This window comes from Heterodontus francisci, unplaced genomic scaffold, assembly GCF_036365525.1.
Source record: "Heterodontus francisci isolate sHetFra1 unplaced genomic scaffold, sHetFra1.hap1 HAP1_SCAFFOLD_166, whole genome shotgun sequence".
NCBI classification, from domain to species: domain Eukaryota; kingdom Metazoa; phylum Chordata; class Chondrichthyes; order Heterodontiformes; family Heterodontidae; genus Heterodontus; species Heterodontus francisci.
In genome coordinates, this window is record NW_027141098.1 from 2,048,154 (window position 1) to 2,076,076 (window position 27,923).

Consider the following 27,923-nt stretch of genomic DNA (forward strand, 5'->3'; position numbering starts at 1 on the left):
TCCCAGTCTCGCCCTCTCTGTCTCTCTCTCCCTCCCTCTCTGTTTCTTTCTCTCTCTCTGTCTCTCTCTGTCTCTCAGTGTCTCTCCCTCTCTCTCTCTCTGCCTCTGTCCATGCCTCTGTCTCTCTCACACCATCTCGCCCTCCCTCTCTCTGTCTCTCCCTCTCTCTGCCTCTCCATCTCTCTCTCTCTCCTTCATTTACTTTGTCTCTCCCTATCTCTCTTTCTCACCCTCTGTCCATGACTCTGTTTACATCTCTCTCTCTCTCTCTCTCTGTCTCTTTCCATGACTCCATTTGTGCCTCCCTTAGACCATCTCTCCCACTCACTCTGTCTCTCCCTATCTCTCTCAGTATCTCCCTCTCCCTCTCTGTCTCTCCCTCTCCCTCTCTGTATCTGCTTTCTCTCTCTGTCTCTCCCTCTCTCTGCCTCTCCATCTCTCTCTCCCTCTCTCCTCCTTTTACTTTGTCTCTCAATATCTCTCTTTCTCACCCTCTGTCCATGACTCAGTTTACATCTCTCTCATTCTCTGTCTCTGCCTATCTCTCTCTCTCTCACTCTCTCTGTCTCTTTCCATGACTCCATTTGTGCCTCCCTTACACCATCTCTCCCACTCTCTCTGTCTCTCTCTGTCTCACTCTCTGTCTCTCTCTCTCTCTGTCCCTCCATCTGTCTTTCAATCTCTTTCTCTCCCTCTCTCTCCAACTATCTCTGTCTCTGCCACTCTCTCTGTCTCTCTCTCTCTGTCCCTTCATCTGTCTTTCCCTCTCTGTCACTCCTCCTCTCTGCTTCTATCTCTGTCTCTCTCTCTCTATCCCTCCATCTTTCCTTCCCTTCTCCCTGTCACTCCATCTCTCTCCTTCTCTCTCTGTCTCTCACTTTGTCCCTCCATCTGGCTCTCCCTTCCTGACACTCCCTCTCTCTCCTACTCTCTCTGTCTCTGCCACTCTCTCTGTCTCCCTCTCGGTCCCTCCATCTGTTTTTCCCTCTCTGTCTCTCCATCTCACTACTTCTATTTCTGTCACTCCCGCTCTCTCTCTCTGTCTCTCTCTCTGTCCCTCCATCTGTCTTTCCTTCTCTGTCTCTCCCTCTCTCTCCTTCTCTATCTGCCTCTTTCTCTGTCTCTCTCTCTCTGTCCATTCATCTGTCTTTCACTCTCTGTCACTCCCTCTCTCTCCTTCTATCTCTGTCTCTCTCTCTGTCCCTCCATCTGCCTTTCCCCCCTGTCACTCCCTCTCTCTCCTTCTTTCTCTGTCTCTGTCTCTCTGTCTGTCTTTCCCTCTCTGTCACTCCCTCACACTCCTATCTCTGTCTCTCTCTCTCTATCCGTCCATCTGTCCTTCCCTCCCTGTCTCTGCATCTCTCTCCTTCTATCTCTGTCTCTCCATCTGTCTGTCCATCTCTGTCTCTCCCTCTCTCTCCTTCTCTCTCTGTCTCTCACTTTGTCCCTCCGTTTGTGTTTCCCTCCCTGTCACTCCCACTCTCTCCTTCTATCTCTGTCTTTCTCTCTTTCTCTCCATCTGTCTTTCCCTCCCCATTATTCCCTCTCTCTACTTCCATCTGTGCCTCTCTCTCTGTCCGTCCATCTGTCTTCCCACCCCCACCCCATCACTCCATCTCTCTCCTATCTCTGTCTCTCTCTCTCTATCCCACCATCTGTCCTGCCCTCCCTGTCAATCCATTTCTCTCCCTGTCTCTCTCTCTCTATCCCTCCATCTGTCTTTCCTTCCCTGACACTCCCTCTCTCTCCTTCTCTCTCTGTCTCTCTCTCTATCCCTCCATCTGTCTTTCCCACCCTGACACTCCCTCTCTCTCCTTCCATCTCTGCCTCTCTCTCTGTCTTTCCCTCCCTGTCACTCCCTCTCTCTCCTTCCATCTCTGCCCCTTTCTCTCTCTGTGTCTCTCCAACTGCCTTTCCCTCTCTGGCTCTCCCAATCTCTCCTTCTCTCTCTGTCTCTGCCCCTATCTCTGTCTCTCTCTCTGTCCCTCCATCTGTCTTTTCCTCTCTGTCTCACCCACTCTCTCCTTCTCTCTCTGTCTGTCTCTCTCTCTCTCCCTCCATCTGGCTTTCCCTCCCTGTCACTCCCTCTCTCTCCTTCCAACTCTGCCTCTCTCTCTGTCTCTTCATCTGTCTTTCCCTCTCTGTCTCTCCCTCTCTCTCCTTCTATCACTGTCTGTCTCTCTCTGTCTTTCCATCTGTCTTACCCTCCCTGTCACTCCCTCTCTCTCCTTCCATCTCTGCCCCTCTCTCTCTCTCTCTCTCTGTCTTTCCAAATGCCTTTCCCTTTCTGTCTCTCCCAATCTCTCTTTCTCTCTTTGTCTCTGCCTCTCTCTCTGTCTCTCTCTCTGTCCATCCATCTGTCTTTCCATCTCTGTCTCTCCCTCTCTCTCCTTCGATCTCTGTCTCTCTCTCTATCTCTCCATCTCTCTTTCCCTCCCAGTCACTCCCTCTCTCTCCTTCAATCTCTGTCTCTCCCTCTCTCTCCTTCTTTCACTGTCTCTCTCTCTCTCTGTCTTTCCATCCGTCCTTCCCTCCCTGACACTCCCTCTCTATCCTTCTCTCTCTGTCTCTCTCTGTTCTTCCATCTGTCTTTCCCACCATGTCACACCCTCTTTCTCCTTCCATCTCTGCCTCTCTCTCTGTCTCTCCATCTGTCTTTCCCTCTCTGTCTCTCCCTCTCTCTCCTTCTATCACTGTCTCTCTCTCTCTGTCTTTCCATCTGCCTTTCCCTCCCTGCCACTCCCTCTCTCCTTCAATCTCTGCCCCTCTCTCTCTCTCTGTCTCTCCAACTGCCATTCCCTCTCTGTCTCTCTCTCTCTCTGTCCCTCCATCTGTCTTTCCATCTCTGTCTCTCCCTCTCCCTATTTCTATCTCTGTCTCTCTCGCTATCTCTCCATCTCTCTTTCCCTCCCAGTCACTCCCTCTCTCTCTTTCAATCTCTGTCTCTCCCTCTCTCTCCTTCTATCACTGTCTCTCTCTCTCTGTCTTTCCATCTGTCTTTCCGTCCATGTCACTCCCCCTCTGTCCTTCCATCTCTGCCCCTCTCCCTCTCTCTCTGTCTCTCCAACTGCCTTTCCCTCTCTGTCTCTCCCAATCTCTCCTTCTCTCTCTGTCTCTGCCTCTCTCTCTGTCCCTCCATCTGTCTTTCCCTCCCTGTCACTCCCCCTCTGTCCTTCCATCTCTGCCCCTCTCCCTCTCTCTCTGTCTCTCCAACTGCCTTTCCCTCTCTGTCTCTCCCAATCTCTCCTTCTCTCTCTGTCTCTGCCTCTCTCTCTGTCCCTCCATCTGTCTTTCCCTCTCTGTCTCTCCCTCTCTCTACTTCTCTCACTGTCTCTCTCTCTGTCTTTCCATCTGTGTTACCCTCCCTGTCACTCCCTCTCTCTCCTTCCATCTCTGCCCCTCTCTCTCTCTCTGCCTTTCCAACTGCCTTTCCCTGTCTGTATCCCCCAATTTATCTTTCTCTCTTTGTCTCTGCCTCTCTCTCTGTCTCTCTCTCTGTCCATCCATCTGTCTTTCCATCTCTGTCTCTCCCTCTCTCTCCTTCTATCTCTGTCTCTCTCTCTATCTCTCCATCTCTCTTTCCCTCCCAGTCACTCCCTCTCTCTCTTTCAATCTCTGTCTCTCCCTCTCTCTCCTTCTTTCACTGTCTCTCTCTCTCTCTTTCCATCCGTCCTTCCCTCCCTGACACTCCTTCTCTCTCCTTCTCTCTCTGTCTCTCTCTCTGTTCTTCCATCTGTCTTTCCCTCCATGTCACTCCCTCTCTCTCCGTCCATCTCTGCCTCTCTCTAGTTCTGTCTCTCCATCTGTCGTTTCCTCTCTCTGTCTGTCCATCTCTCTCCTCTCTCTCTCTGTCCCTCCATTTGTCTTTCCCTCTCTGTCACTCCCTCTCTCTCCTTCTATCTCTGCCTCTCACTCTCTATCCCTCCATCTGTCCTTCCATCCCTGTCACTCCATCTCTCTCCTTCTATATCTGTCTCTCTCTCTGTCCCTCCATCTGTCTTTCCCTCTCTGTCTCTCCATCTCTCTCCTTCTATCTCTGTCTCTCTCTCTCTCTCCATCTGTCTTTCCCTTTCTCTCACTCCCTCTCTGTCCTTCCATCTCTGCCTCTCTCTGTCTCTCCATCTGTCTTTCCCTCTCTGTCACTCCCTCTATGTCCTTCTATCGCTCTCTCTCACTCTATCACTCCATCTATCCTACCCTCCCTGTCACTCCATCTCTCTCCTATCTCTGTCTTTCTCTCTGTCTTTCCATCTGTGTTTCCCTCCCTATCACCCCCTCTCACTCGTTCCATCTCTGCCTCTCTCCCTGTCCCTCCATCTGTCTTCCCACACCCCACCCATCACTCCATCTCTCTCCTTCTATCTCTGTCTCTATCTCTCTATCCCTCCATCTGTCCTTCCCTCCCTCTCTTTCCTCTCTCTGTCTGTCTCTCTGTCCCTCCATCTGTCTTTACCTCTCTGTCTCGCCCTCTCTCTCCATCTATCTCTGTTTCTCTCTCTCTGTCTTTCCATATGTCTTTCCCTTCCTGTCACTCACTCTCTCTCCTTCCATCTCTGCCTCTCTCTCTCTCTGTCTCTCCAACTGCCTTTCCCTCTCTGTCTCACCCACACTCTCCTTCTCTCCTTCTCTCTGCCTCACTCTCTGCCTCTCTCTCTCTCTCTCTCTCTCTCTCTGTCTCTCTCTCTCTCTCTGTCCCTCCATCTGTCTTTCCCTCTCTGTTGATCCCTCTCTCTCCTTCTATCTCTGTCTCTCTCTCTGTTCCACCATTTGTCTTTCCCTCTCTTTCACTCCCACTCTCCTCCTCTCTGTCTCTCCCTCTCCCTCCCCTCGATAACACTGTTCCCCTCGATCTCACTCTCTCCCTCTATCTCACTCTCTCCCTCTATCTCCCTCTCCCCTCTATCTCCCTCTCCCCCTCTATCTCCCTCTCCCCCTCTATCTCCCTCTCCCCATTTATCTCCCTCTCCCGCTCCATCTCACACACCCGCTCTATCTCACACACCCGCTCTATCTCACACACCCCCTCTATCTCACACACCCCCTCTATCTCGCTCTTCCCCTCTATCTCGCTCTCCCCCTCTATCTCACTCTCCCCCTCTATCTCACTCTCCCCCTCTATCTCACACTCCCCATCGATCTGCCTCTCCCCCTCGATCTCACACTCCCCCTCTATCTCACACACCCCCTCTATCTCGCTCTTCCCCTCTATCTCGCTCTCCCCCTCTATCTCACTCTCCCCCTCTATCTCACTCTCCCCCTCTATCTCACACTCCCCATCGATCTGCCTCTCCCCCTCGATCTCACACTCCCCCTCGATCTCACACTCCCCCTCTATCTCACGCACCCCCTCTATCTCACGCACCCCCTCTATCTGCCTCTCTTCCTCTATCTGCCTCTCCCCGTCTATCTCACACTCCCGCTCTATCTCACACTCCCGCTCTATCTCACACTCCCGCTCTATCTCACACTCCCCCTCTATCTCACACTCCCCCTCTATCTCACACACCCCCTCTATCTCACACACCCCCTCTATCTCACTCTCCCCCTCTATCTCACTCTCCCCCTCTATCTCACACTCCCCCTCTATCTCACTCTCCCCCTCTATCTCATGATCCTCTCTCTCTGCCTCTCTCTCTACCTCTTCCTGTCTCTCTCTCTCTGTTTCTCTCTCTCTTTGTGTCTCTCTGTCTGTTGCTCTCTCTCCCTCTCTCCTCTCTCTCTCTGTCCATGACTCTGTTTGTGTTTCTCACACCATTTCTCTCTCTCTGCCTCTGTCTCTCTGCCTCTCCCTGTCTCTATCTCTCTCTCTGTGTCTCAGTTTCCCCAATCTCTCACCATAGGACAGTCCCGTCATCCCGGGAACAAGTCTGGTGAACCTTCATTGCACTCCCTCTCTGGCAATAATATCCTTCCTAAGGTTAGAAGACCAAAACTGCACACAGTACTCCAGGTGCGGTCGAACCAATTTTCTATGTGATTGAAGCAAGACTTCACTACTCCTGTACTCAAATCCTCTTGTGATAAAGACTAACATCCCATTAGCCTTCTGAATTGCATTCTGCACCTGCATGTTAGATTTCAGTGACTTATTGACGGGGACACCCAGGTCGCTTTGTACATCGACGCTTTCTAATCTCTTACCATTTAATAAATACTCAATTCCACCATCCCGGGTGTGATCAGATGCTCTGTCCCTTCGTAAACCATTTCCTGTCCCTCCAACAGCTTGTGCCACTGCCCTATTTATCGGTGTGTTTTCCCCTTCTGATGATGTTGAATTTGTTAGTGGCTTTTCTCCTACTGAAGATGTTGCAATTGTTAGGTTTTTTTAGTCCTCGGGAAGCTGTTCTTTTCCTGTTGAAATTGTTGCATTTGTTGGTGTTTTTCCTCCTGTTGAGGTTATTGTTGCATTTGTTGGTGTTTTTTCTCCTGTTGAGGTTGTTGTTGCATTTGTTGGTGTTTTTTTCTCCTGTTGAGGTTGTTGTTGCATTTGTTGGTGGTTTTTTCCTCGTGTTGAAGTTGTTGTTGCATTTGTAGGTGTCTTTCCTCCTGTTGAGGCTGTCGCGGAATTGCTTTGAAAAACACGTTTGCTAACACTTTTCGGGATGAGAAGCTACATTCAACTGAACCCCAGGACCCGTTTCTCGCACGTTTAAAGCACTAACCTTGCATTAGTGAGGAGTCAGTCTCTGAAATAAATGTCCCAGTGCTGCTGTAACATAAAATGGCCACCGTGAACAAACCTAAAATGGCTGACTGATGTTCTGAGAGAGGAGGGAACGAGAGACAAACAGACAGACAGAAAGAAAGACAATCTGTAACCTCATGGCCCGGCATATCCCCCACTCTACCATGACCAACAAGCCAGGAGACCAACCCAAGTTCAGTGGAGTGTGCAGGAGGGCATGCCAGGAGCAGCACCAGGCATACCTCAAAATGAGGTGTCAACCTGGTGAAGCTACAACCTAGGACTATCTGCGAACCAAACTGCGGAAGCAGCATGCGATAGACAGAGCTATGCGATCCCATAACCAACGGATCAGATCTAAGCTCTGCAATCCTGCCACATCCAGAGAAAAGGAGTGATCAGCATGAAGAGACTGCTGGAGATTTATGTTCCTGGTAATCTCTCCATCTCTATCTCTCCTTCCTCTGTCTTTTACTCTCTCAAGCCCTGCCTCACCTCTCTGTTCCTCTTTATCCATGTGTTACGAACACTGGACTTTGTCTTTCTCCCATCTTCACTCTTCATCTCTACTTCTCCCTCTGTTACCCTCTGAATCACAGTCTTTCCCTCTCCGTTACCCTCTGAATCCCAGTCTCTCCCTCTCCGTTACCCTCTGAATCCTAGTCTCTCCTTCTCTGTTACCCTCTGAATCGCAGTCTCTCCCTCTCTGTTACCCTCTGAATCCCAGTCTCTCCCTCTCCGTTACCCTCTGAATTCCAGTCTCTCCCTCTCTGTTACCCTCTGAATCCCAGTCTCTCCTTCTCCGTTGCCCTCTGAATCCCAGTCTCTCCCTCTCTGTTACCCTCTGAATCCCAGTCTCTCCCTCTCTGTTACCCTCTGAATCCCAGTCTCGCCCTCTCTGTCTCTCTCTCCCTCCCTCTCTGTTTCTTTCTCTCTCTCTGTCTCTCTCTGTCTCTCAGTGTCTCTCCCTCTCTCTCTCTCTGCCTCTGTCCATGCCTCTGTCTCTCTCACACCATCTCGCCCTCCCTCTCTCTGTCTCTCCCTCTCTCTGCCTCTCCATCTCTCTCTCTCTCCTTCATTTACTTTGTCTCTCCCTATCTCTCTTTCTCACCCTCTGTCCATGACTCTGTTTACATCTCTCTCTCTCTCTCTGTCTCTTTCCATGACTCCATTTGTGCCTCCCTTAGACCATCTCTCCCACTCACTCTGTCTCTCCCTATCTCTCTCAGTATCTCCCTCTCCCTCTCTGTCTCTCCCTCTCCCTCTCTGTATCTGCTTTCTCTCTCTGTCTCTCCCTCTCTCTGCCTCTCCATCTCTCTCTCCCTCTCTCCTCCTTTTACTTTGTCTCTCAATATCTCTCTTTCTCACCCTCTGTCCATGACTCAGTTTACATCTCTCTCATTCTCTGTCTCTGCCTATCTCTCTCTCTCTCACTCTCTCTGTCTCTTTCCATGACTCCATTTGTGCCTCCCTTACACCATCTCTCCCACTCTCTCTGTCTCTCTCTGTCTCACTCTCTGTCTCTCTCTCTCTCTGTCCCTCCATCTGTCTTTCAATCTCTTTCTCTCCCTCTCTCTCCAACTATCTCTGTCTCTGCCACTCTCTCTGTCTCTCTCTCTCTGTCCCTTCATCTGTCTTTCCCTCTCTGTCACTCCTCCTCTCTGCTTCTATCTCTGTCTCTCTCTCTCTATCCCTCCATCTTTCCTTCCCTTCTCCCTGTCACTCCATCTCTCTCCTTCTCTCTCTGTCTCTCACTTTGTCCCTCCATCTGGCTCTCCCTTCCTGACACTCCCTCTCTCTCCTACTCTCTCTGTCTCTGCCACTCTCTCTGTCTCCCTCTCGGTCCCTCCATCTGTTTTTCCCTCTCTGTCTCTCCATCTCACTACTTCTATTTCTGTCACTCCCGCTCTCTCTCTCTGTCTCTCTCTCTGTCCCTCCATCTGTCTTTCCTTCTCTGTCTCTCCCTCTCTCTCCTTCTCTATCTGCCTCTTTCTCTGTCTCTCTCTCTCTGTCCATTCATCTGTCTTTCACTCTCTGTCACTCCCTCTCTCTCCTTCTATCTCTGTCTCTCTCTCTGTCCCTCCATCTGCCTTTCCCCCCTGTCACTCCCTCTCTCTCCTTCTTTCTCTGTCTCTGTCTCTCTGTCTGTCTTTCCCTCTCTGTCACTCCCTCACACTCCTATCTCTGTCTCTCTCTCTCTATCCGTCCATCTGTCCTTCCCTCCCTGTCTCTGCATCTCTCTCCTTCTATCTCTGTCTCTCCATCTGTCTGTCCATCTCTGTCTCTCCCTCTCTCTCCTTCTCTCTCTGTCTCTCACTTTGTCCCTCCGTTTGTGTTTCCCTCCCTGTCACTCCCACTCTCTCCTTCTATCTCTGTCTTTCTCTCTTTCTCTCCATCTGTCTTTCCCTCCCCATTATTCCCTCTCTCTACTTCCATCTGTGCCTCTCTCTCTGTCCGTCCATCTGTCTTCCCACCCCCACCCCATCACTCCATCTCTCTCCTATCTCTGTCTCTCTCTCTCTATCCCACCATCTGTCCTGCCCTCCCTGTCAATCCATTTCTCTCCCTGTCTCTCTCTCTCTCTATCCCTCCATCTGTCTTTCCTTCCCTGACACTCCCTCTCTCTCCTTCTCTCTCTGTCTCTCTCTCTATCCCTCCATCTGTCTTTCCCACCCTGACACTCCCTCTCTCTCCTTCCATCTCTGCCTCTCTCTCTGTCTTTCCCTCCCTGTCACTCCCTCTCTCTCCTTCCATCTCTGCCCCTTTCTCTCTCTGTGTCTCTCCAACTGCCTTTCCCTCTCTGGCTCTCCCAATCTCTCCTTCTCTCTCTGTCTCTGCCCCTATCTCTGTCTCTCTCTCTGTCCCTCCATCTGTCTTTCCCTCTCTGTCTCACCCACTCTCTCCTTCTCTCTCTGTCTGTCTCTCTCTCTCTCCCTCCATCTGGCTTTCCCTCCCTGTCACTCCCTCTCTCTCCTTCCAACTCTGCCTCTCTCTCTGTCTCTTCATCTGTCTTTCCCTCTCTGTCTCTCCCTCTCTCTCCTTCTATCACTGTCTGTCTCTCTCTGTCTTTCCATCTGTCTTACCCTCCCTGTCACTCCCTCTCTCTCCTTCCATCTCTGCCCCTCTCTCTCTCTCTCTCTCTCTGTCTTTCCAAATGCCTTTCCCTTTCTGTCTCTCCCAATCTCTCTTTCTCTCTTTGTCTCTGCCTCTCTCTCTGTCTCTCTCTCTGTCCCTCCATCTGTCTTTCCATCTCTGTCTCTCCCTCTCTCTCCTTCGATCTCTGTCTCTCTCTCTATCTCTCCATCTCTCTTTCCCTCCCAGTCACTCCCTCTCTCTCCTTCAATCTCTGTCTCTCCCTCTCTCTCCTTCTTTCACTGTCTCTCTCTCTCTCTGTCTTTCCATCCGTCCTTCCCTCCCTGACACTCCCTCTCTATCCTTCTCTCTCTGTCTCTCTCTGTTCTTCCATCTGTCTTTCCCACCATGTCACACCCTCTTTCTCCTTCCATCTCTGCCTCTCTCTCTGTCTCTCCATCTGTCTTTCCCTCTCTGTCTCTCCCTCTCTCTCCTTGTATCACTGTCTCTCTCTCTCTGTCTTTCCATCTGCCTTTCCCTCCCTGCCACTCCCTCTCTCCTTCAATCTCTGCCCCTCTCTCTCTCTCTGTCTCTCCAACTGCCATTCCCTCTCTGTCTCTCTCTCTCTGTCCCTCCATCTGTCTTTCCATCTCTGTCTCTCCCTCTCCCTATTTCTATCTCTGTCTCTCTCGCTATCTCTCCATCTCTCTTTCCCTCCCAGTCACTCCCTCTCTCTCTTTCAATCTCTGTCTCTCCCTCTCTCTCCTTCTATCACTGTCTCTCTCTCTCTGTCTTTCCATCTGTCTTTCCGTCCATGTCACTCCCCCTCTGTCCTTCCATCTCTGCCCCTCTCCCTCTCTCTCTGTCTCTCCAACTGCCTTTCCCTCTCTGTCTCTCCCAATCTCTCCTTCTCTCTCTGTCTCTGCCTCTCTCTCTGTCCCTCCATCTGTCTTTCCCTCCCTGTCACTCCCCCTCTGTCCTTCCATCTCTGCCCCTCTCCCTCTCTCTCTGTCTCTCCAACTGCCTTTCCCTCTCTGTCACTCCCAATCTCTCCTTCTCTCACTGTCTCTGCCTCTCTCTCTGTCCCTCCATCTGTCTTTCCCTCTCTGTCTCTCCCTCTCTCTCCTTCTCTCACTGTCTCTCTCTCTGTCTTTCCATCTGTGTTACCCTCCCTGTCACTCCCTCTCTCTCCTTCCATCTCTGCCCCTCTCTCTCTCTGCCTTTCCAACTGCCTTTCCCTGTCTGTATCCCCCAATTTATCTTTCTCTCTTTGTCTCTGCCTCTCTCTCTGTCTCTCTCTCTGTCCATCCATCTGTCTTTCCATCTCTGTCTCTCCCTCTCTCTCCTTCTATCTCTGTCTCTCTCTCTATCTCTCCATCTCTCTTTCCCTCCCAGTCACTCCCTCTCTCTCTTTCAATCTCTGTCTCTCCCTCTCTCTCCTTCTTTCACTGTCTCTCTCTCTCTCTTTCCATCCGTCCTTCCCTCCCTGACACTCCTTCTCTCTCCTTCTCTCTCTGTCTCTCTCTCTGTTCTTCCATCTGTCTTACCCTCCATGTCACACCATCTCTCTCCTTCCAACTCTGCCTCTCTCTCTGTCTCTCCATCTGTCTTTCCCTCTCTGTCTCTCCCTCTCTCTCCTTCTCTCACTGTCTCTCTCTCTGTCTTTCCATCTGTGTTACCCTCCCTGTCACTCCCTCTCTCTCCTTCCATCTCTGCCCCCTCTCTCTCTCTCTGCCTTTCCAACTGCCTTTCCCTGTCTGTATCTCCCAATTTATCTTTCTCTCTTTGTCTCTGCCTCTCTCTCTGTCTCTCTCTCTGTCCATCCATCTGTCTTTCCATCTCTGTCTCTCCCTCTCTCTCCTTCTATCTCTGTCTCTCTCTCTATCTCTCCATCTCTCTTTCCCTCCCAGTCACTCCCTCTCTCTCTTTTAATCTCTGCCTCTCCCTCTCTCTCCTTCTTTCACTGTCTCTCTCTCTCTCTCTTTCCATCCGTCCTTCCCTCCCTGACACTCCCTCTCTCTCCTTCTCTCTCTGTCTCTCTCTCTCTGTTCTTCCATCTGTCTTTCCCTCCATGTCACACCCTCTCTCTCCTTCCATCTCTGCCTCTCTCTCTGTCTCTCCATCTGTCTTTCCCTCTCTCTCCATCTATCACTGTCTCTCTCTCTCTGTCTCTCCATCTGTCGTTCCCTCTCTGTCACTCCCTCTCTCTCCTTCTTTCACTGACTCTCTCTCTCTGTCTTTCCATCCGTCCTTCCCTCCCTGACACTCCCTCTCTCTCCTTCCATCTCTGCCTCTCTCTCTGTCTCTCCATCTGTCTTTCCCTCTCTGTCACTCCCTCTCTCTCCTTCTTTCACTGACTCTCTCTCTCTGTCTTTCCATCCGTCCTTCCCTCCCTGACACTCCCTCTCTCTCCTTCCATCTCTGCCTCTCTCTCTGTCTCTCCATCTGTCTTTCCCTCTCTCTCCATCTAACACTGTCTCTCTCTCTCTGTCTCTCCATCTGTCTTTCCCTCCCTGTCACTCCCTCTCTCCTTCCATCTCTGCCCCACTCTCTCTCTGTCTCTCCAACTGCCATTCCCTCTCTGTCTCTCCTGTCCCTCCATCTTTCTTTCCATCTCATTCTCTCCCTCTCTCTCATTCAATCTCTGTCTCTACCTCTCTCTCCTTCTATCACTGTCTCTCTCTCTCTGTCTTTCCATCTGTCTTTCCCTCCCTGTCACTCCCTCTCTCTCCTTCCATCTCTACCCATCCCTCTCTCTGTCTCTCCAACTGCCTTTCCCTCTCTGTCTCTCCTGTCCCTCCATCTGTCTTTCCATCTCAGTCTCTCCCTCTCTCTCTTTCAATCTCTGTCTCTACCTCTCTCTCCTTCTATCACTGTCTCTCTCTCTGTCTGTCTTTCCATCTGTCTTTCCCTCCCTGACACTCCCTCTGTCTCCTTCCATCTCTGCCTCTTTCTCTGTCTCTGCATCTGGTTTCTCTCTCTGTCTCTCCCTCTCTCTCCTTCTTTCACTGTCTCTCTCTCTCTGTCTTTCCATCCGTCCTTCCCTCCCTGACACTCCCTCTCTCTCCTTCCATCTCTGCCTATCTCTCTGTCTCTCCATCTCTCTCCTTCTATCACTGTCTCTCTCTCTCTGTCTTTCCATCTGTCTTTCCCTCCCTGACACTCCCTCTCTCTCCTTCCATCTCTGCCTCTCTCTCTGTCTCTCCATCTCTCTCCTTCCATCTCTGCCCCTCACTCTCTCTCTCTGTCTCTCCAAATGCCTTTCCCTCTCTGTCTGTCCCAATCTTTCCTTTTCTCTCTGTCTCTGCCTCTGTCTCTCTCTCTTTTTCTCTCTCTCTGTCCCTCCATCTGTCTTTCCCTGTCTGTCTCTCCCTCTCTCTCCTTCTATCTCTGTCTCTCTCTCTCTATCTCTCCATCTCTCTTTCCCTCCCAGTCACTCCCTCTCTCTCCTTCAATCTCTTTCTCTCCCTCTCTCTCCTTCTTTCTCTGTCTTTCTCTCTGTCTCTCCATCTGTCTTTCCCTCCCCATCACTCCCTCTCTCTACTTCCATCTGTGCCTCTCTCTGTGTCCCTCCATCTGTCTTCCCACCCCCACCCCATCACTCCATCTCTCTCCTTTTTCTGTCTCACTCTCTCTGTCCCACCATCTGTCCTTCCCTCCCTGTCACTCCATTTCTCTCCCTGTCTCTCTCTCGCTATCCCTCCATCTGTGTTGAAGAAAATCCAGATTGTGCCCAATTGTTGAACAAATTCTCCGGACTCAGACGTTGAGAATCAAACACTTTATTGCATGATATCATGGGGGAGCACACCTTACCTAAATGCGGTCCTGCGCTACTCCCAAAGAGCTACAGATCGCCGTGGACTTCTGTAGTATAAAAAAGGTAGAGCTAACAGTTTCACAATTAGATAAGCACCCACAAGACTGCCTACATCACGGTCAGCGAAACATCAGTTTCAACAATAACAAGCTAGTTCCTTAATTCAATGCCCACTCCAGACACCATATCTGGCCGTAATGTCTGATTGTGGTTAGCTGCTCTGTCTACAATTTATGACCGTTGGTTGTGGTTAGATTAGCTACAAGCTGTCTCCTGCTTCTCTGCTTCTACAAAGTTAAGTAATAATTAGCAAAGCTAAGAAAATTTCTCCAACAATCCCTCCTTTTATCATACCATGATCACACAATATCATCGTATGTGGAGAGGAGAGCTATTTAAAGTAGTCATTGCAGCATAATATCTTTCCTACCATCACGCTGTACCAGCCGCAAGGCCAAGCTAGCAATACATGATTGATTAATCTCAGCTTAAATGTTCCCATAATCTCTGTTCTTAAAATTGCAAAATTCTGTTCTCACAGTCCCCTCTCTACTCTTCTACAACCCTTTTCAGAATCCTTCCCTTGATACCTTTAATGGTCTCTATTGTCTAGAAACAGCCTTCAACACCCAGAGTGGTCGCACTCAATACGTCGCCTGCTTATATCACAAGGGGGCAGCGGAAACTCTGTAAAGGCATAAGTTTTGCAGGGGCTTCAATCACTTGTTTACAACATAAAAGGTGGTACACTTGTACATTTACCATGTCATTTAAACATCACTGTTACATAATCGATTGTACAAACATAATACAATTTCATTAAGTACATTGATCATTCATTTGCTCACTTGAAGTATATATGAAAAGGTTATCCAATTACCCTTTTATGGCATAACTAAATGTCCCTCCTTTGACAGAGCAAGTTCGAACACTAATTTCTTTTCGGGTAGCTGTTCAACCTGTGTTCATACATCCTCTTGCATTGCCTAATTAATTTCTTAAGTTGCCAAATTAAGTATGTCACATCGAACACCATGATACCCAAAACCACTATCAGGACAAGGGAGATAATTCTAAACCAGGGGTGCATCTGCACATCTGACCCCCAGTTCCATAAGTCCTCCTGCCAGGTCGAATCATCAATCTCATCTTGTAGCATCTTCGACTGTTGTTCCAGCTTGCAATGGCTTCCAGCTGCTGTCTCTCTGTACCCAAGCGTGTGAGCAATGGCTGAATAGTATATTCATAGTCCCGGAGGTAATTTGTCAAATCCTCCTTAATACTTTCTGTCACAGTTATTGTTTCTGTCTTTTGTTCATGTATCTGTACCAACTCCATTTTCCCTACTCGGGTTGGTATTTGTGGGTTGAACCAAAATGTACTGTTGCTCACTGGACAAGTCCGTTTATGTCCATACTGGTACTCCTTCGCTGTGGTGGTTAAGCGATATCTCCCCTTTCCCATATAGGCCACATGGGTTAGTCCTGACAATGCTTTCCTATTTTCCATGGTGCAATTTACAGTGGCATTAAATCCACATTTTGATTCTGCCGTTTTATATATAGGATGAGGACATATGATCACCTGGTTTTCCAGACTACACTCAGACAATGGACAATGTTGTTCCAATTACCTCTCTTCCAATTTCCACAACATATGGTAAAATATCATTGTATTTTAATAATCTTTTCCCCTTATCACTCCTATATTTTCTACTTCATGTAATTGTATCCCTAAATTATCTCTCAGAATTACAGGTATTCCCAACACTACTCCAATACTCATAGATCCTGTATTTACACATTCCTGACCTTTCCATACCTTAAGTTTTCTGAGTTGGCACCTGATAATTTTATCATTTGTGTGACTAGCTAAGTCCTCCAACTGGGTGTAATTGATCCAAACTGGTACCTGTCCGGCATCAATTTGCCTCCAATTTTCCTTCGTTTGTTCTAACATCCACGGACCATATGTACTACAAACACTTTAATTATTTGAAATGTCGTGGACCTCCTTTACCTTTTCTATGATATCATTAATAGTATGACCATGACCTTCCCGTACTCTCACCAGTCCTGTCACTTGTTTTTTTTTTGACAGATCCTGTCCTACTTTAGCTACACCACTTCTGTGCCTTTTGTTCCTTTTTTAATATCCTTTACTGGCTGACTGAGAGTTCTAACCTTCTGGTCCACATTTTCCAAATCTATAGTATTGGCAATTGAAGTTCCTGTATTAAGGACTGTGGCTGCGTCATTCACTAAATTGCGTTTATGGCTCTTTCCCTTTATTATTTTCTCATTACCAAATTCCTGTCTCAACAATTGTTACAGTAATACCTTGTACAACTCTCGGGTCTTCTCAGGGCACCAGTCAGGTAGCTGGATATCTGAGAAAATCAATATTACCGGTACCAACTCAAGCTTTATATTATCATATACAATTTTATTAGGTTTTATTATCACATGTCTATTTTCTAGTCCTGTAGTCAAGACCGGGCAAGGGAGACCAGTCACTTGTGGCTGTTGGGTCGTAACCTTACTCGTCGGTAATTCGGATGTGGGGTTAACCGTGGGGGTTGGTGCTTCTTGTCTGTTTAATCTCACAACCTGAAATAGGAACTGTCCTTTTTTTTTAATCTTATAGCTTTAATCTCTTGCGCTAGGGGAGTTCGAGGATTGTCTGCACTCACTTTTGCTCTGTCTCATGCCTTCCCTGTGTTATTATTATTCCCAAATAAGAAACCTTTTCCTTCATTATCGGTGCCATTTTCAGCTTAACTTTCACTCTAACCTTCTGAAGGAAGGTGTAAGATCGATGGATTATTATAAAATCCCTGGGAGAGACACGTCCAGATGTACTGTTGTCCCTTGAACGTAAATGCAAATTTATTTTGACACTCTTGTGCCAACTGTATGGACCAGAACCCATTGCTAATGTCTAACACAGTAAACCACTGATTTGTTATTTTCTAAAACTTTGATTGTCCTCTTAAATATCAGATAGATTTCCTTTTTAGTGCTTTAAAATAACCACTCATATCCGTTAAATTTTGTTTATTGATTCCAATTTCTTATGCCCAGACTTGGTTGTACTTTTTGTACGTTAAGGACAGAAATGCTTGCAACTATCTTTCCTTCTCAAGCATTTTGTCTCATTGATAAAGATGCTATGATATTTGATGTCTGCGATTAAGTTTTAAATTCACTAAGCTGCTGGATCTCTTGTTGCGGCATCAGTTCTCATGTGGCCTTGGAACCTGCCGTCACCTGCTTGAAAAGAATCCATTGTGGCTCTGCCCCTGAGCCCAATGGGTTAATTTGCCCAATTCTATCTGTCTATTAGAAATGTAAAATTTGGCAATGTCCAATATGTATAAATTTGACTCTCAGCAATGCAAAAAGCTGCAGCGGGTTAAGTTCTTTGTTTGTCTCCAAGGGGGCGGAGCAAAACATTCTCAGCTTCGTCACTTTACGAAACTTTTCTTTTCTGATCGAAAAGAACTATCTATTTTAAACCTTTTCAATCCTTTTGGTATCCTTAGGGTTTAAAAACAACAAAATCATGTTTAACATTTTCAACTTCAAAGGAAAGCATCTCCATCAGGAAAGATAGCATTTTAGATTAAACTCCAATTGTTTCCAAATTTTTTAGTATCTTTTGTAAGAGGTTCCTAATCCAAGGATTTTTACAACAAAGATGATTCCAATTCCAATTCACTGCAATAATATTTAAAAATCAAAACTGCCGATGTTATATGAGTGAGTCCTCTGTCCGGAACTTAAGACACCTCCAAAACTCGACATGCTAAACTTGAAAGTTCATTGTGGTTGCAAATGAGATTTCCAGTTCTTCAACTTAAACAGGTCAATTAACCTTAACAGTATTATTTCAATTCAGCCTTATTAACTTATAATACTTATTAACTACACACAGAACAGAATAGCACGTGCTTATTTTAAAAGATAGGTAAATTACATCATTTTCTTGCTCTTTCTTCAGGCGCCTTTTCAAATGACTGTAATAAAACCAAAAACTAGAGAATAAGTTATTTAACATTCTTACAACAAAAGACTTAACACTAGGTCCTTACACAAACTTTAATCTTTTTAAACAGACAGAATCTTTCCGAAATCTCCTTTTCTATCCTTTCTTTCCCTTAAAACAAGATAACAGTCAGTAAAACATGTCTTCAAATTTAGACTGTAAAGTAAAACAATAGCAGAGTTTCCAATTAAAACAATGTTCCAAACCCCAAATTAGATTTCTGCCAGACGTCTTCAGACCTTCAAGGCTGAAGCGTATCCCTCAGAAAATTGTTCATTGCCTTTTCACAGTTGCAAAACCAACTAAAAATAAAACTTTAACTTAAAATATAATTCAATTTTATATTCCATTCCTGGGTGCACAATCTTAAATCGAAATGAACACACTCAACAATCACTTTACACACTCATTCAATTCCAAACAACTTAATAGACTCATGCTTTTAACATTAAAGCCAGACAACAAAGAGTTGACAACAGTCAGTTCTACAGAATACAAGCTGTTCGTCCCAAATATTCAATTCATTCGCGGAAGCTTCCGACATTCTCACAGTCGAATCAAAGACACAGTTTCTTGTTTTTACTCTAAAACATTCCTATCTTTAAAACACATATTTACCGTGGTGCTTCTGCGTCTCCTTCGAGGGGGCAAACGGACGCGGGTGTCCTTTCTCCAGAGGACATGGTTTACTTGTCCCCGGGGGCAACCCTTCCTTCTTGGAAGCCGTTGAGTCCACTCTTACTTCTACTTTCTCAAAACCTTCTAAATTTACGAGTTCTTTTCTATGAATCAAGTAGCATTAAAACAAAGGAAAACAAACAAGACACAACAAACAAATAGACACAAGGATACGAACAGGCGCAGTTAATGTTAAATTCTCAAGGTCAGCTAACCGGCACACCCCTGTCTCTCAGGCCAACACTCTTTCGTTCTCCCTCCGTCCCACAGTCTCTCTCTCTTGGGCCAGATTCCGGCTCGTGTACTCAGGAGCAACGATCACGTGCCTGTCGGGTCAATTTGGTAGTTTAGTTACAGCCCCAGTCGTTCACCGTCCCAGATGGTTGTCCTAACTTCTTTTGTCACACAGCCTCTTCACTCCACCCAGTGGAGGAACAGCTCGTGCAAACTCAAATTAGGATCACCAAATTCCCGGAATCTGGTACTACTACTACACCGAATTCGCCACATTTTACTGGATTTTCTACTTATCTCCTTTTCAACTTCCCTTCGCGGAATTTTAGATCTTTTCTGATCAAGTTTCAGCCAATTCTTCCTTGACCCCTTTAGTCCCCCTCTCCCAGTTATCTGGCCTTCACGTGGGGCCCAGTCGCCCTCTTAATTCCGGCTCAGGCTGGGTGATTGGGATATCAGGGTCGCAGAAATGTTGACTTACCCCTGATCCTGTCGAGTAGTTTTTTTCACTAGATTCTTTTGGATCCCGTGAACTCAGGGATCCTGCCGACGACGCCAAACTGTTGGAGAAAATCCAGATTGCGCCCAATTGTTGAACAAATTCTCCGGACTCAGACGTTGAGAATCAAACCCTTTATTGCATGATATCATGGGGGATAACACCTTACCTAAATGCGGTTCAGTGCTACTCCCAAAGAGCTACAGATCGCCGTGGACTTATATAGTATAAAAAAGGTAGAGCTAACAGTTTCACAATTAGATAAGCACCCACAAGACTGCCTATGTATCGGTGCACGATGCAGGGTCCGAGGTCAGCAAAACATCAGTTTCAACAATAACAAGCTCGTTCCTTAATTCAATGCCCACTCCAGACACCATATCTGGCCGTAATGTCTGATTGTGGTTAGCTGCTCTGTCTACAATTTATGACCGTTGGTTGTGGTTAGATTAGCTACAAGCTGTCTCCTGCTTTTCTGCTTCGACAAAGTTAAGTAATAATTAGCAAAGCTAAGAAAATTTCTCCAACAGTTAGGTTTATATGGGCTGATGATATTTTAGATTTATTTAGATTTCGCGATACAGCACTGAAACAGGCCCTTCGGCCCACAGAGTCTGTGCCGAACATTAACCACCCATTTATTCTAATCCTACACTAATCCCATATTCCTACCTCATCCCCACCTGTCCCTATATTTCCCTACCACCTACCTGTACTAGGGGCAATTTAGAATGGCCAATTTACCTATCAACCTGCAAGTCTTTCGGCTGTGGGAGGAAACCGGAGCACCCGGAGGAAACCCACGCAGACACAGGGAGAACTTGCAAACTCCACACAGGCAGAATTGAACGCGGGTCGCTGGAGCTGTGAGGCTGTGGTGCTAACCACTGCGCCACTCTGCCGCCCACAAGTAAAGTTAAGTGGGACAGTAAGCCGTGAGGTGGGCACAAAGAGACTGCAAAGAGAGATTGACAGGTTAAGTGAGTGGGCAAGAAAGTGGCAGCTGGTATATCATGTGCAGAGATGTGAGGTTCTTCACTTTGGCAGGAAGAAGAGAAACACAGAACATTTTTCAAATGGTGAGAAACTATTAAATGTTGGCATTCAGAGGGATTTGGTTGTCCTTGTACACAAATCACAGAAAGTTAACATGCACGTCCAGCAAATGGAGTGTTGGCCTTTATTGAAAGGGAGTTAGAGTACAATAGTGAGGAAGCCTTGCTGTAATGGTACAGGGTTTGGTGAGCCCACACCTGGAGAGCGACAGAGTGAAGGAGAAGGCAAGGAATAAGAAGTCCCAAAGATGCTACACAGGGTGCATTATAAAACAAAATCTGACACCAAACCCACATAAGGAGAGATTAACGCTTGGTCAAATAGGTCAGTATTAAGGAACGTCTTTAATCAGGATGAGAGGTAGAGAGACGGAGAGGTTTCGGGAAGGAATTCCCCAGTGTTAACAGGCAGTGATATTAATTCCTGATTGCAGGTAGAGATTTGTTAGGAAAGGGTATTAAGGTTTAGGGAGCCGAGAGAGCTCGATGTGGAGAAGGAGCAAATCAGCCATGAACTGAGTGAATGGATGGGACAGGCTCGAGGGGCCGAATGGCCTCCTCCTGTCTTCGTAAGGGCTTTATTAATATCCCTGCCATTGCATTGATGGTTTTCTGTTTCAAAAAAAAAAGTGACCAGTTTCGGGTTTCCTCTGAAACCTCCCGCCAGCCTTGGAACGACTCATGGATTCATGCCTCAGGGTGAAATTAAAAGTCAAATTACGAGAGCAAAGAAATTGCTGGAAAATAATATTACCAGGTAAAAGCAATGAAATAACAAAGATGTTTTATAAATACATTAAGAGCAAGAGGTTAACTAAGGATAGAGTATGAGGGGTCAAAATGGAATGTGTGTATGGAGGTGGGAGATGTGGCCAGGGTTCTTAATGAATACTTTGTGTCTGTCTTTATAAGAGGGGGAACGATACAGACATTGTCGTTAAAGAGGAGGAGTGTGAAATATTGGATGGGATAAACAGAGTGAGAGGGAAATATTAAGGTGTTTGGCATCTTGCAAAGTGTATAAAACGTCAGGCCTGGATGCATTGGAACCAGTTCAGAGAAGGTTGACTCGGCTGATTCCTGGGATGAAGGGGTTGTCTTATGAGGAATGGTTGAACAGGTTGGGCCTATACTCATTGGACTTTAGAAGAATGAGAGGTGATCTTATTGAAACATACTAAATACTTAAAGGGATAGACAGGTTAGATGCAGGTAAGATGTCTCCTTTGGTTCGGGAGTCTAGAACCAGGGGACACAATTTCAAAATAAGGGGGAAGCCACTTAGGTCAGAGATGGGGAGTAATTTCTTTGCTAAGAGGGTTGTGAATCTTTGGAATTCTCTACCCCAGTGGGCTGTGGAAGTTCAGTTAGGGAAAAAGGCATTGAAGTGGATGATCAGCCACGATAGTATTGATGGGCTGAATGGCCTACTGCTGTTCCGATGTTCCCAAGCCGCTGAAATAGTTTCTCCCAAACTACCCTATCAGTTCCCCTTAATATCTCAACATCGTTGAACAAATCATCCTGATCCTCCTAAATTCCAGGGAAAAAATGCCTGGTTCGTATAATATCAACTCGTAATTTGAACCTTGGAGTCCAGTTATCATTCTGGCAAATCTGCACTAAAATTCAAATGGACACAGACACCCAAACACCCCCAAGTCTCTTTGGACCCCCAGTGTTTCTAGCTTTTCACCATTTATAAAGTACTCCATTCTAGTCTTTTTTGCTGACATTAAAATCTATCGACCACAGTTTTGCCCATTTATTTAAGATATTAATATATCTTTGTAATTTGATGCTTCCAGCTACACTGCTTACAATGCTGCCTATTTTTATGTCATTGGCAAACTTGGGTATGATGCATTCTACCACATCATCTTAAATCGTTAATAAATACAGCAAAACTGAGACACACACGGGCTTTGCACGAGTAGGCAGGAGTGAATCATTCCATCCTAGAGGTTTTAATTCCAGATTTATGTTTTTTTAAGAAAAAACAGAATTCAAATTCACAACAGCCCAGTATGGGATTTGAACTCCTGCTTTTTCAATCATCAGCTCAGGCCTTCAAATTCAAACCCATAAAAACAGATTAATTTTCCTACTGCTGTTGTCTTACTGTCTCAGGTTTTGTATATTGTTCCCTTCTCCTCTTCTTCCATGTGTCTGAAGTCTTAGAAGTTGTCAGACATTTGTAAATACTTCATGTGGTGTTCTGTAAATACCTTCAATTCTGTGGATCTGCAAGGGACAAAATTCAAATTATCACCTTCTTGCATCAACCAAAACCTGCAGGTGCATTCAAACACCCCGATTTCCTGTCTCTGCAAAGATAGCTCACACTTCCACAATGCAGGAACGTCTGAATGGAAACAGCTTTTGACACATTTCCCAACACGATTGCGAAAACTTTTCAGGATGAAGCTAAATTCAATTTACAGACTGCAAGCCCCAAATAGAATCTTTCAGATATAAAAAGTGACACAAATGCAATCCCAGATCTGTCTGTTCCTGCACCCATTTTAACAAATACCATTTAGTTTATATCGCTTCTGCTCAGCCTTCCTTCCAGAATGCATCATTTTACATTTCTCAGCATTGAATTTAACCTGCCATGTGTCTGACCATTTCACCACACTGCCGCTATCCTCCTGAAGTCTACTACTATTCCCTTCCCTGTTTATTATATTGCAGATGGCACAATGTTGAAGTTATGTACTGTAAACCCAAGTCCAAGTCATTAACATATATCAAAAAGATCAATGGTCCTAATCCAAACCCCTGGGGAATACCACTGCACCACAATGTACACTGTATACAGTGAATACAAAAGCAGGGAGGGTGTGCTGAACATTTATAAAGCTCTAATTCGGCCCCAACTGAAGAACTGTGTCCAGTTCTGGTCACCACACTTTATGAAGGAGGTGTGGTCCTTGAGAGGGTGCAGTGATTTACCAGAATGGTTTCAGAGATGGGGGATGTTAGCTACAAAGTTAGGTTGGAAAAGCTGGGTTTGGTCTCCTTAGAACAAAGGAGATTGAGGGGAGATTGAATAGAAGTGTATAAGATTATGTCAGCCAAAGATACCGTCAAGCAGTCTGAAGCAGCCATTCACCACTACTCTCTGTGTTCTGTCCCTTCGCCAATGTTGTATCCACTCTGTTCCTGGCCCATTCATTCCACAAGCATTCATTTCGCGAACTCATCAATCATGACACAGCATTACGACTTTCCCATGAAGAAATTGGTCCCAGAGCACAGAAAAACACACACAGACAGGCAATGACCATCTGCAACAAGAGAGAATCCAACCACCTCCCCATGGCATTCAAAGCATTATCCCATCGCTGAATCCCCCAGCATCAACATCCTGGGGAAACATTCACCAGGAACTGAACTGAAGAAATCACATCAGTACTGTGGCTACAAGTGACTCACCCCCTGACTCCCCAAAACCTTTCAACCACCTGCAAGACACAAGTCAGGTGTGCGATGGTATCTCTCCACTTGCCTGGATGAGTGCAGCACCGACAATACCCCAGATGCTCGACAACACCTAGGACAAAGCAGCCCACTGACTGTCACCCCATCCACCACTTTAAACTTTGATCTGATCACCCCTTAACCTTGTAAATTGCAGGGATATAGAGTAAAGCTCCATCTACACTGTCCCCTCAAATGCTGCCAAGCTATTCGTTAGCTATTGAGTAAATATCTGTCCTCTCTGTTCTATGAAACAGTCCCAAGGCAGGTACAGTGTGGGGTTAGATACAGAGTAAAGCTGCTTCTATATATGCCTCTCTTTCTCCTCCTCCATCCAGATGGAGAGAGTAACTGTGAGAAAAACAGAGATAGATATCGAGAGGCAAGAACAGAGAGAGAGAAGGACAGCAATGGGGAGGAGTACCAGGGAGAAAGAGGAAGAGATTGGGATGGAGAGTGTCGGTCAGTGCTCCTGCGAAGCTGTGTGCAGCATCATTGAAGGTACGATGCTGTGCGAGATTGAGATTAAGAGGGTACAGAGGGAGATAGACAGAAAAGATGAGAGAGATAACAAGGAGAGAGTAGCAGAGGGGAACTAGCAATTGAGTGAGTAAGGGAGAGGGGAAGACGGAGATGGAGAGAGATTACCAGTAAGAGTAGCTCTCCACTTCTCTCACCGTGCCTGGCTCTCCCTTTCTCACTGCTACACACTCTCCTTCTATAATTCTCCCTCTGTCCTGATCGTTCACACTCTATGCCTAATCCTCTGCGTACACAGGATTACATCAAACTATGATTATATTTGACATTTGCCCTTTCGATCTAACCTAACAACGTGACGTCAACAACATTCACTTTGTGTCTGTGAACAGCAGGACCTTTCAGTGAATGTTCACTGATTCCTGAGACTGACAGGATAGGTGGATAAGCTGGTTCGGAAGGGATAAGGGAGACTTTCATTTCCCGACCAGCTGAAATAATCTCTCAGTGTCCACCCTATCCAGTCCCTTTAGAATCTGATATGTTTCAATGAGATCACCTCTCATTCTTCTAAACTCCAGAGAATACAGGTCCTATTTACTCAGCCTCTCATCATAGAACAATGACAGAGAAGCTAAACAAATACTTTGTGTCTGTCTGCACAGAGGAAAACACTAAAAACCTCCCAGAAATAATGGAGAATCAAGGACCTAGTGTAAATGACGAACTGCAAGATATCAATATGAGTAAAAAACAGTACTTGAAAAATGAATGGGTCTTAAAGTAAATAAATCCCCTGGACCTGATGATTTACATCCCAGAGTGTTGAAAGAGGTGGCTGTAGAGATAGTTGATGCATTGCTGGTCATCTTTCAAAATTTGATCGACTCTGGAATGGTTCCTGCAGATTGGAAGGTAGCAAATGTAACCCCACTATTTACAAAATGAGGGAGAGAGAAAATGGGAAACTACGGATCTGTTCATCTAACATGAGTCATAGGGAAAATGCTCGAATCTGAAATAAAGGATGAGATTGCCAGGCACTTGGAAAACAATGGCAGGATTGGGCAGGGTAAACATGGATTTATGAAAGGGAAATCATCTTTATGAAACCTGTTGGAGTTTTTTGAGCATGTAACCAGCGGAATAGATAAGGGGAACCGGTGGATGTGGTAGATTTAGATTTTCAGAAAGCTTTTGTTAAGGTCCCATACAAGAGGTTAGTAAACAAAATTAGAGCACATGGGATTGGGGGGAATATACTGGCAGGGAGATAGAGAGAAACAGATAGGGAGAGACAGAGAGAGAGAGAGACAGAGAGGGAAGGAGAGAGAAAGACAGAGAGGGAAGGAGAGAGAGACAAAGAGATGGGGTGTGAGAGAGATGGAGAGACCAATGAGAATTAAAGAAGGGAAGTACTGGAGGACAGCTAAAGCTGTACCACCGATTAAAAATGGAGAAAGGGATAGACTGAGTAACTACAGGCCACTCAGCCTAACTTCTGTGGAGGGCAAATGATTGGGATAAATTCTGATAAACAGTCGTAATGGTCATTTAGAAAGTGAAAATTAAGGTTATTCGTTCTCGATCCTCACAGGTGTCTGCCTGGGTCCCACCTACATCTACATGTCTCCCTCTCCCGATGTTTTTTCTCTCCATACCTGTCTCTTACATGTTTATGTACACAGCAGTGAAGGATTAAATCAAATTAATATATCTTGCATTCTCCTTTTCAATCTACTCCAAAAATCTCTCTCTCTCCAACCTTGTCCCACTCCACAGCACTCTCTCTGTCTGCATATCTAACCCTCTCTCCCTCTGTCTCTCTCCTAGTGTCAGAGATAGCAGGAGGGAGAGACGGAGAGAGGAAGACAGAGAGAGAATGTTGAAGGAACTGCACTCTGTTCCTAAGCTGTGCTGAACCTGCTCTGGGAGTGTTTTATGGACTACATTAATCGGCCGTGTACAGTCCTGTATCAGGCTGTGAAGAAGCATAGCTTGTCAAGTATCAAACCGGGTCGGATAAGGCACAAAAAGGAAGCTTATGTCAGATACTGAGATCTCAATACCACAGAAATCGGAGGGGAGTGTAGAAAATTCAGGGGTGAAAATAAACGGCAAATTCGGGGAGCAAAGAGAGGACTGGAAGAAATATAAGCAAGTAAGAGCAAGGAAACCCCAAATATGCTAAAATGCATAAAAAGCAAGAGAACAACTAAGGATAGATTATTGGACAAACTGGATTCCTCGTCAAAAGATCCAGCAGAGATTCAATGGGCCGAATAGCCTGCAACAGTGCTGTACTATTCCATGATGCCATTGGCCTCCTCCGTTCACTATTATTTACACCAACACACACTTGCTCCGATACATTTTGTGATTAAAACATACCTCGCACCCCGCAAATCCCCTCAGACATTTCACTCTGCTCCATCCAGACGATATTGGCTACAAGACAGCAAGAAACAAACAGTAAACACGGATTTCAGGAGAGAAAGGTTTCACCTGATGTTCTTGTCGGTGGATTCTCTGTCATGGGAGAGGTCATCGCAAGTCCTACAGAAAAAAACAACATCATATCATAGAACATAGAACATAGAACATAGAACATACAGCACAGAACAGGCCCTTCGGCCCACAATGTTGTGCCGATCCTTTGTCCTCTGTCAAGGACAATTTAATCTATACCCCATCATTCTCCTTTATCCATATACCTATCCAAAAGCCTTTTGAAAGTCCCTAAAGTTTCTGACTCAACAACTTCCCCGGGCAAGGCATTCCATGCCTCGACCACTCTCTGGGTAAAGAACCTTCCCCTGACATCCCCCTTATATCTCCCACCCTTCACCTTAAATTTATGACCCCTTGTAACGCTTTGCTCCACCCGGGGAAAAAGTTTCTGACTGTCTACCCTATCTATTCCCCTGATCATCTTATAAACCTCTATCATGTCACCCCTCATCCTTCTCCGTTCTAATGAGAAGAGGCCTAGAATGTTCAGCCTTTCCTCGTAAGACTTATTCTCCATTCCAGGCAACATCCTGGTAAATCTCCTCTGCACCCTCTCCAAGGCTTCCACATCCTTCCTAAAATGAGGCGACCAGAACTGCACACAGTACTCCAAATGAGGCCTTACCAAGGTCCTGTACAGCTGCATCATCACCTCACGGCTCTTAAATTCAATCCCTCTGCTAATGAACGCTAACACCCCATATGCCTTCTTCACAGCCCTATCCACTTGAGTTGCAACTTTCAATGATCTATGCACATAGACCCCAAGGTCTCTCTGCTCCTCCACATGCCCAAGAACCCTACCGTTAACCCAGTATTTTGCATTCATGTTTGTCCTTCCAAAATGGACGACCTCACACTTTTCAGGGTTAAACTCCATCTGCCACTTTTCAGCCCAGCACTGCAACCTATCCAAGTCCCTTTGCAGACGACAATAGCCCTCCTCGGTATCCACAACTCCACCAACCTTTGTATCATCTGCAAATTTACTGACCCACCCTTCGACTTCCTCATCCAAGTCGTTAATAAAAATCACAAACAGGAGAGGACCCAGAACTGATCCCTGCGGCACGCCACTGGTAACTGGGCTCCAGGCTGAGTATTTACCATCTAAGACCACTCTCTGCCTTCTATCAGTTAGCCAATTCTTAATCCAACTGGCCACATTCCCCACTATCCCATGCCTCCTGACTTTCTCCATAAGTCTACCATGGGGGACCTTATCAAATGCCTTACTAAAATCCATGTACACCACATCCACTGGTTTACCCTCATCCACTTGCTTGGTCACCTGCTCAAAGAATTCAATCAGGCTTGTGAGGCAAGACCTACCCCTCACAAAACCGTGCTGAC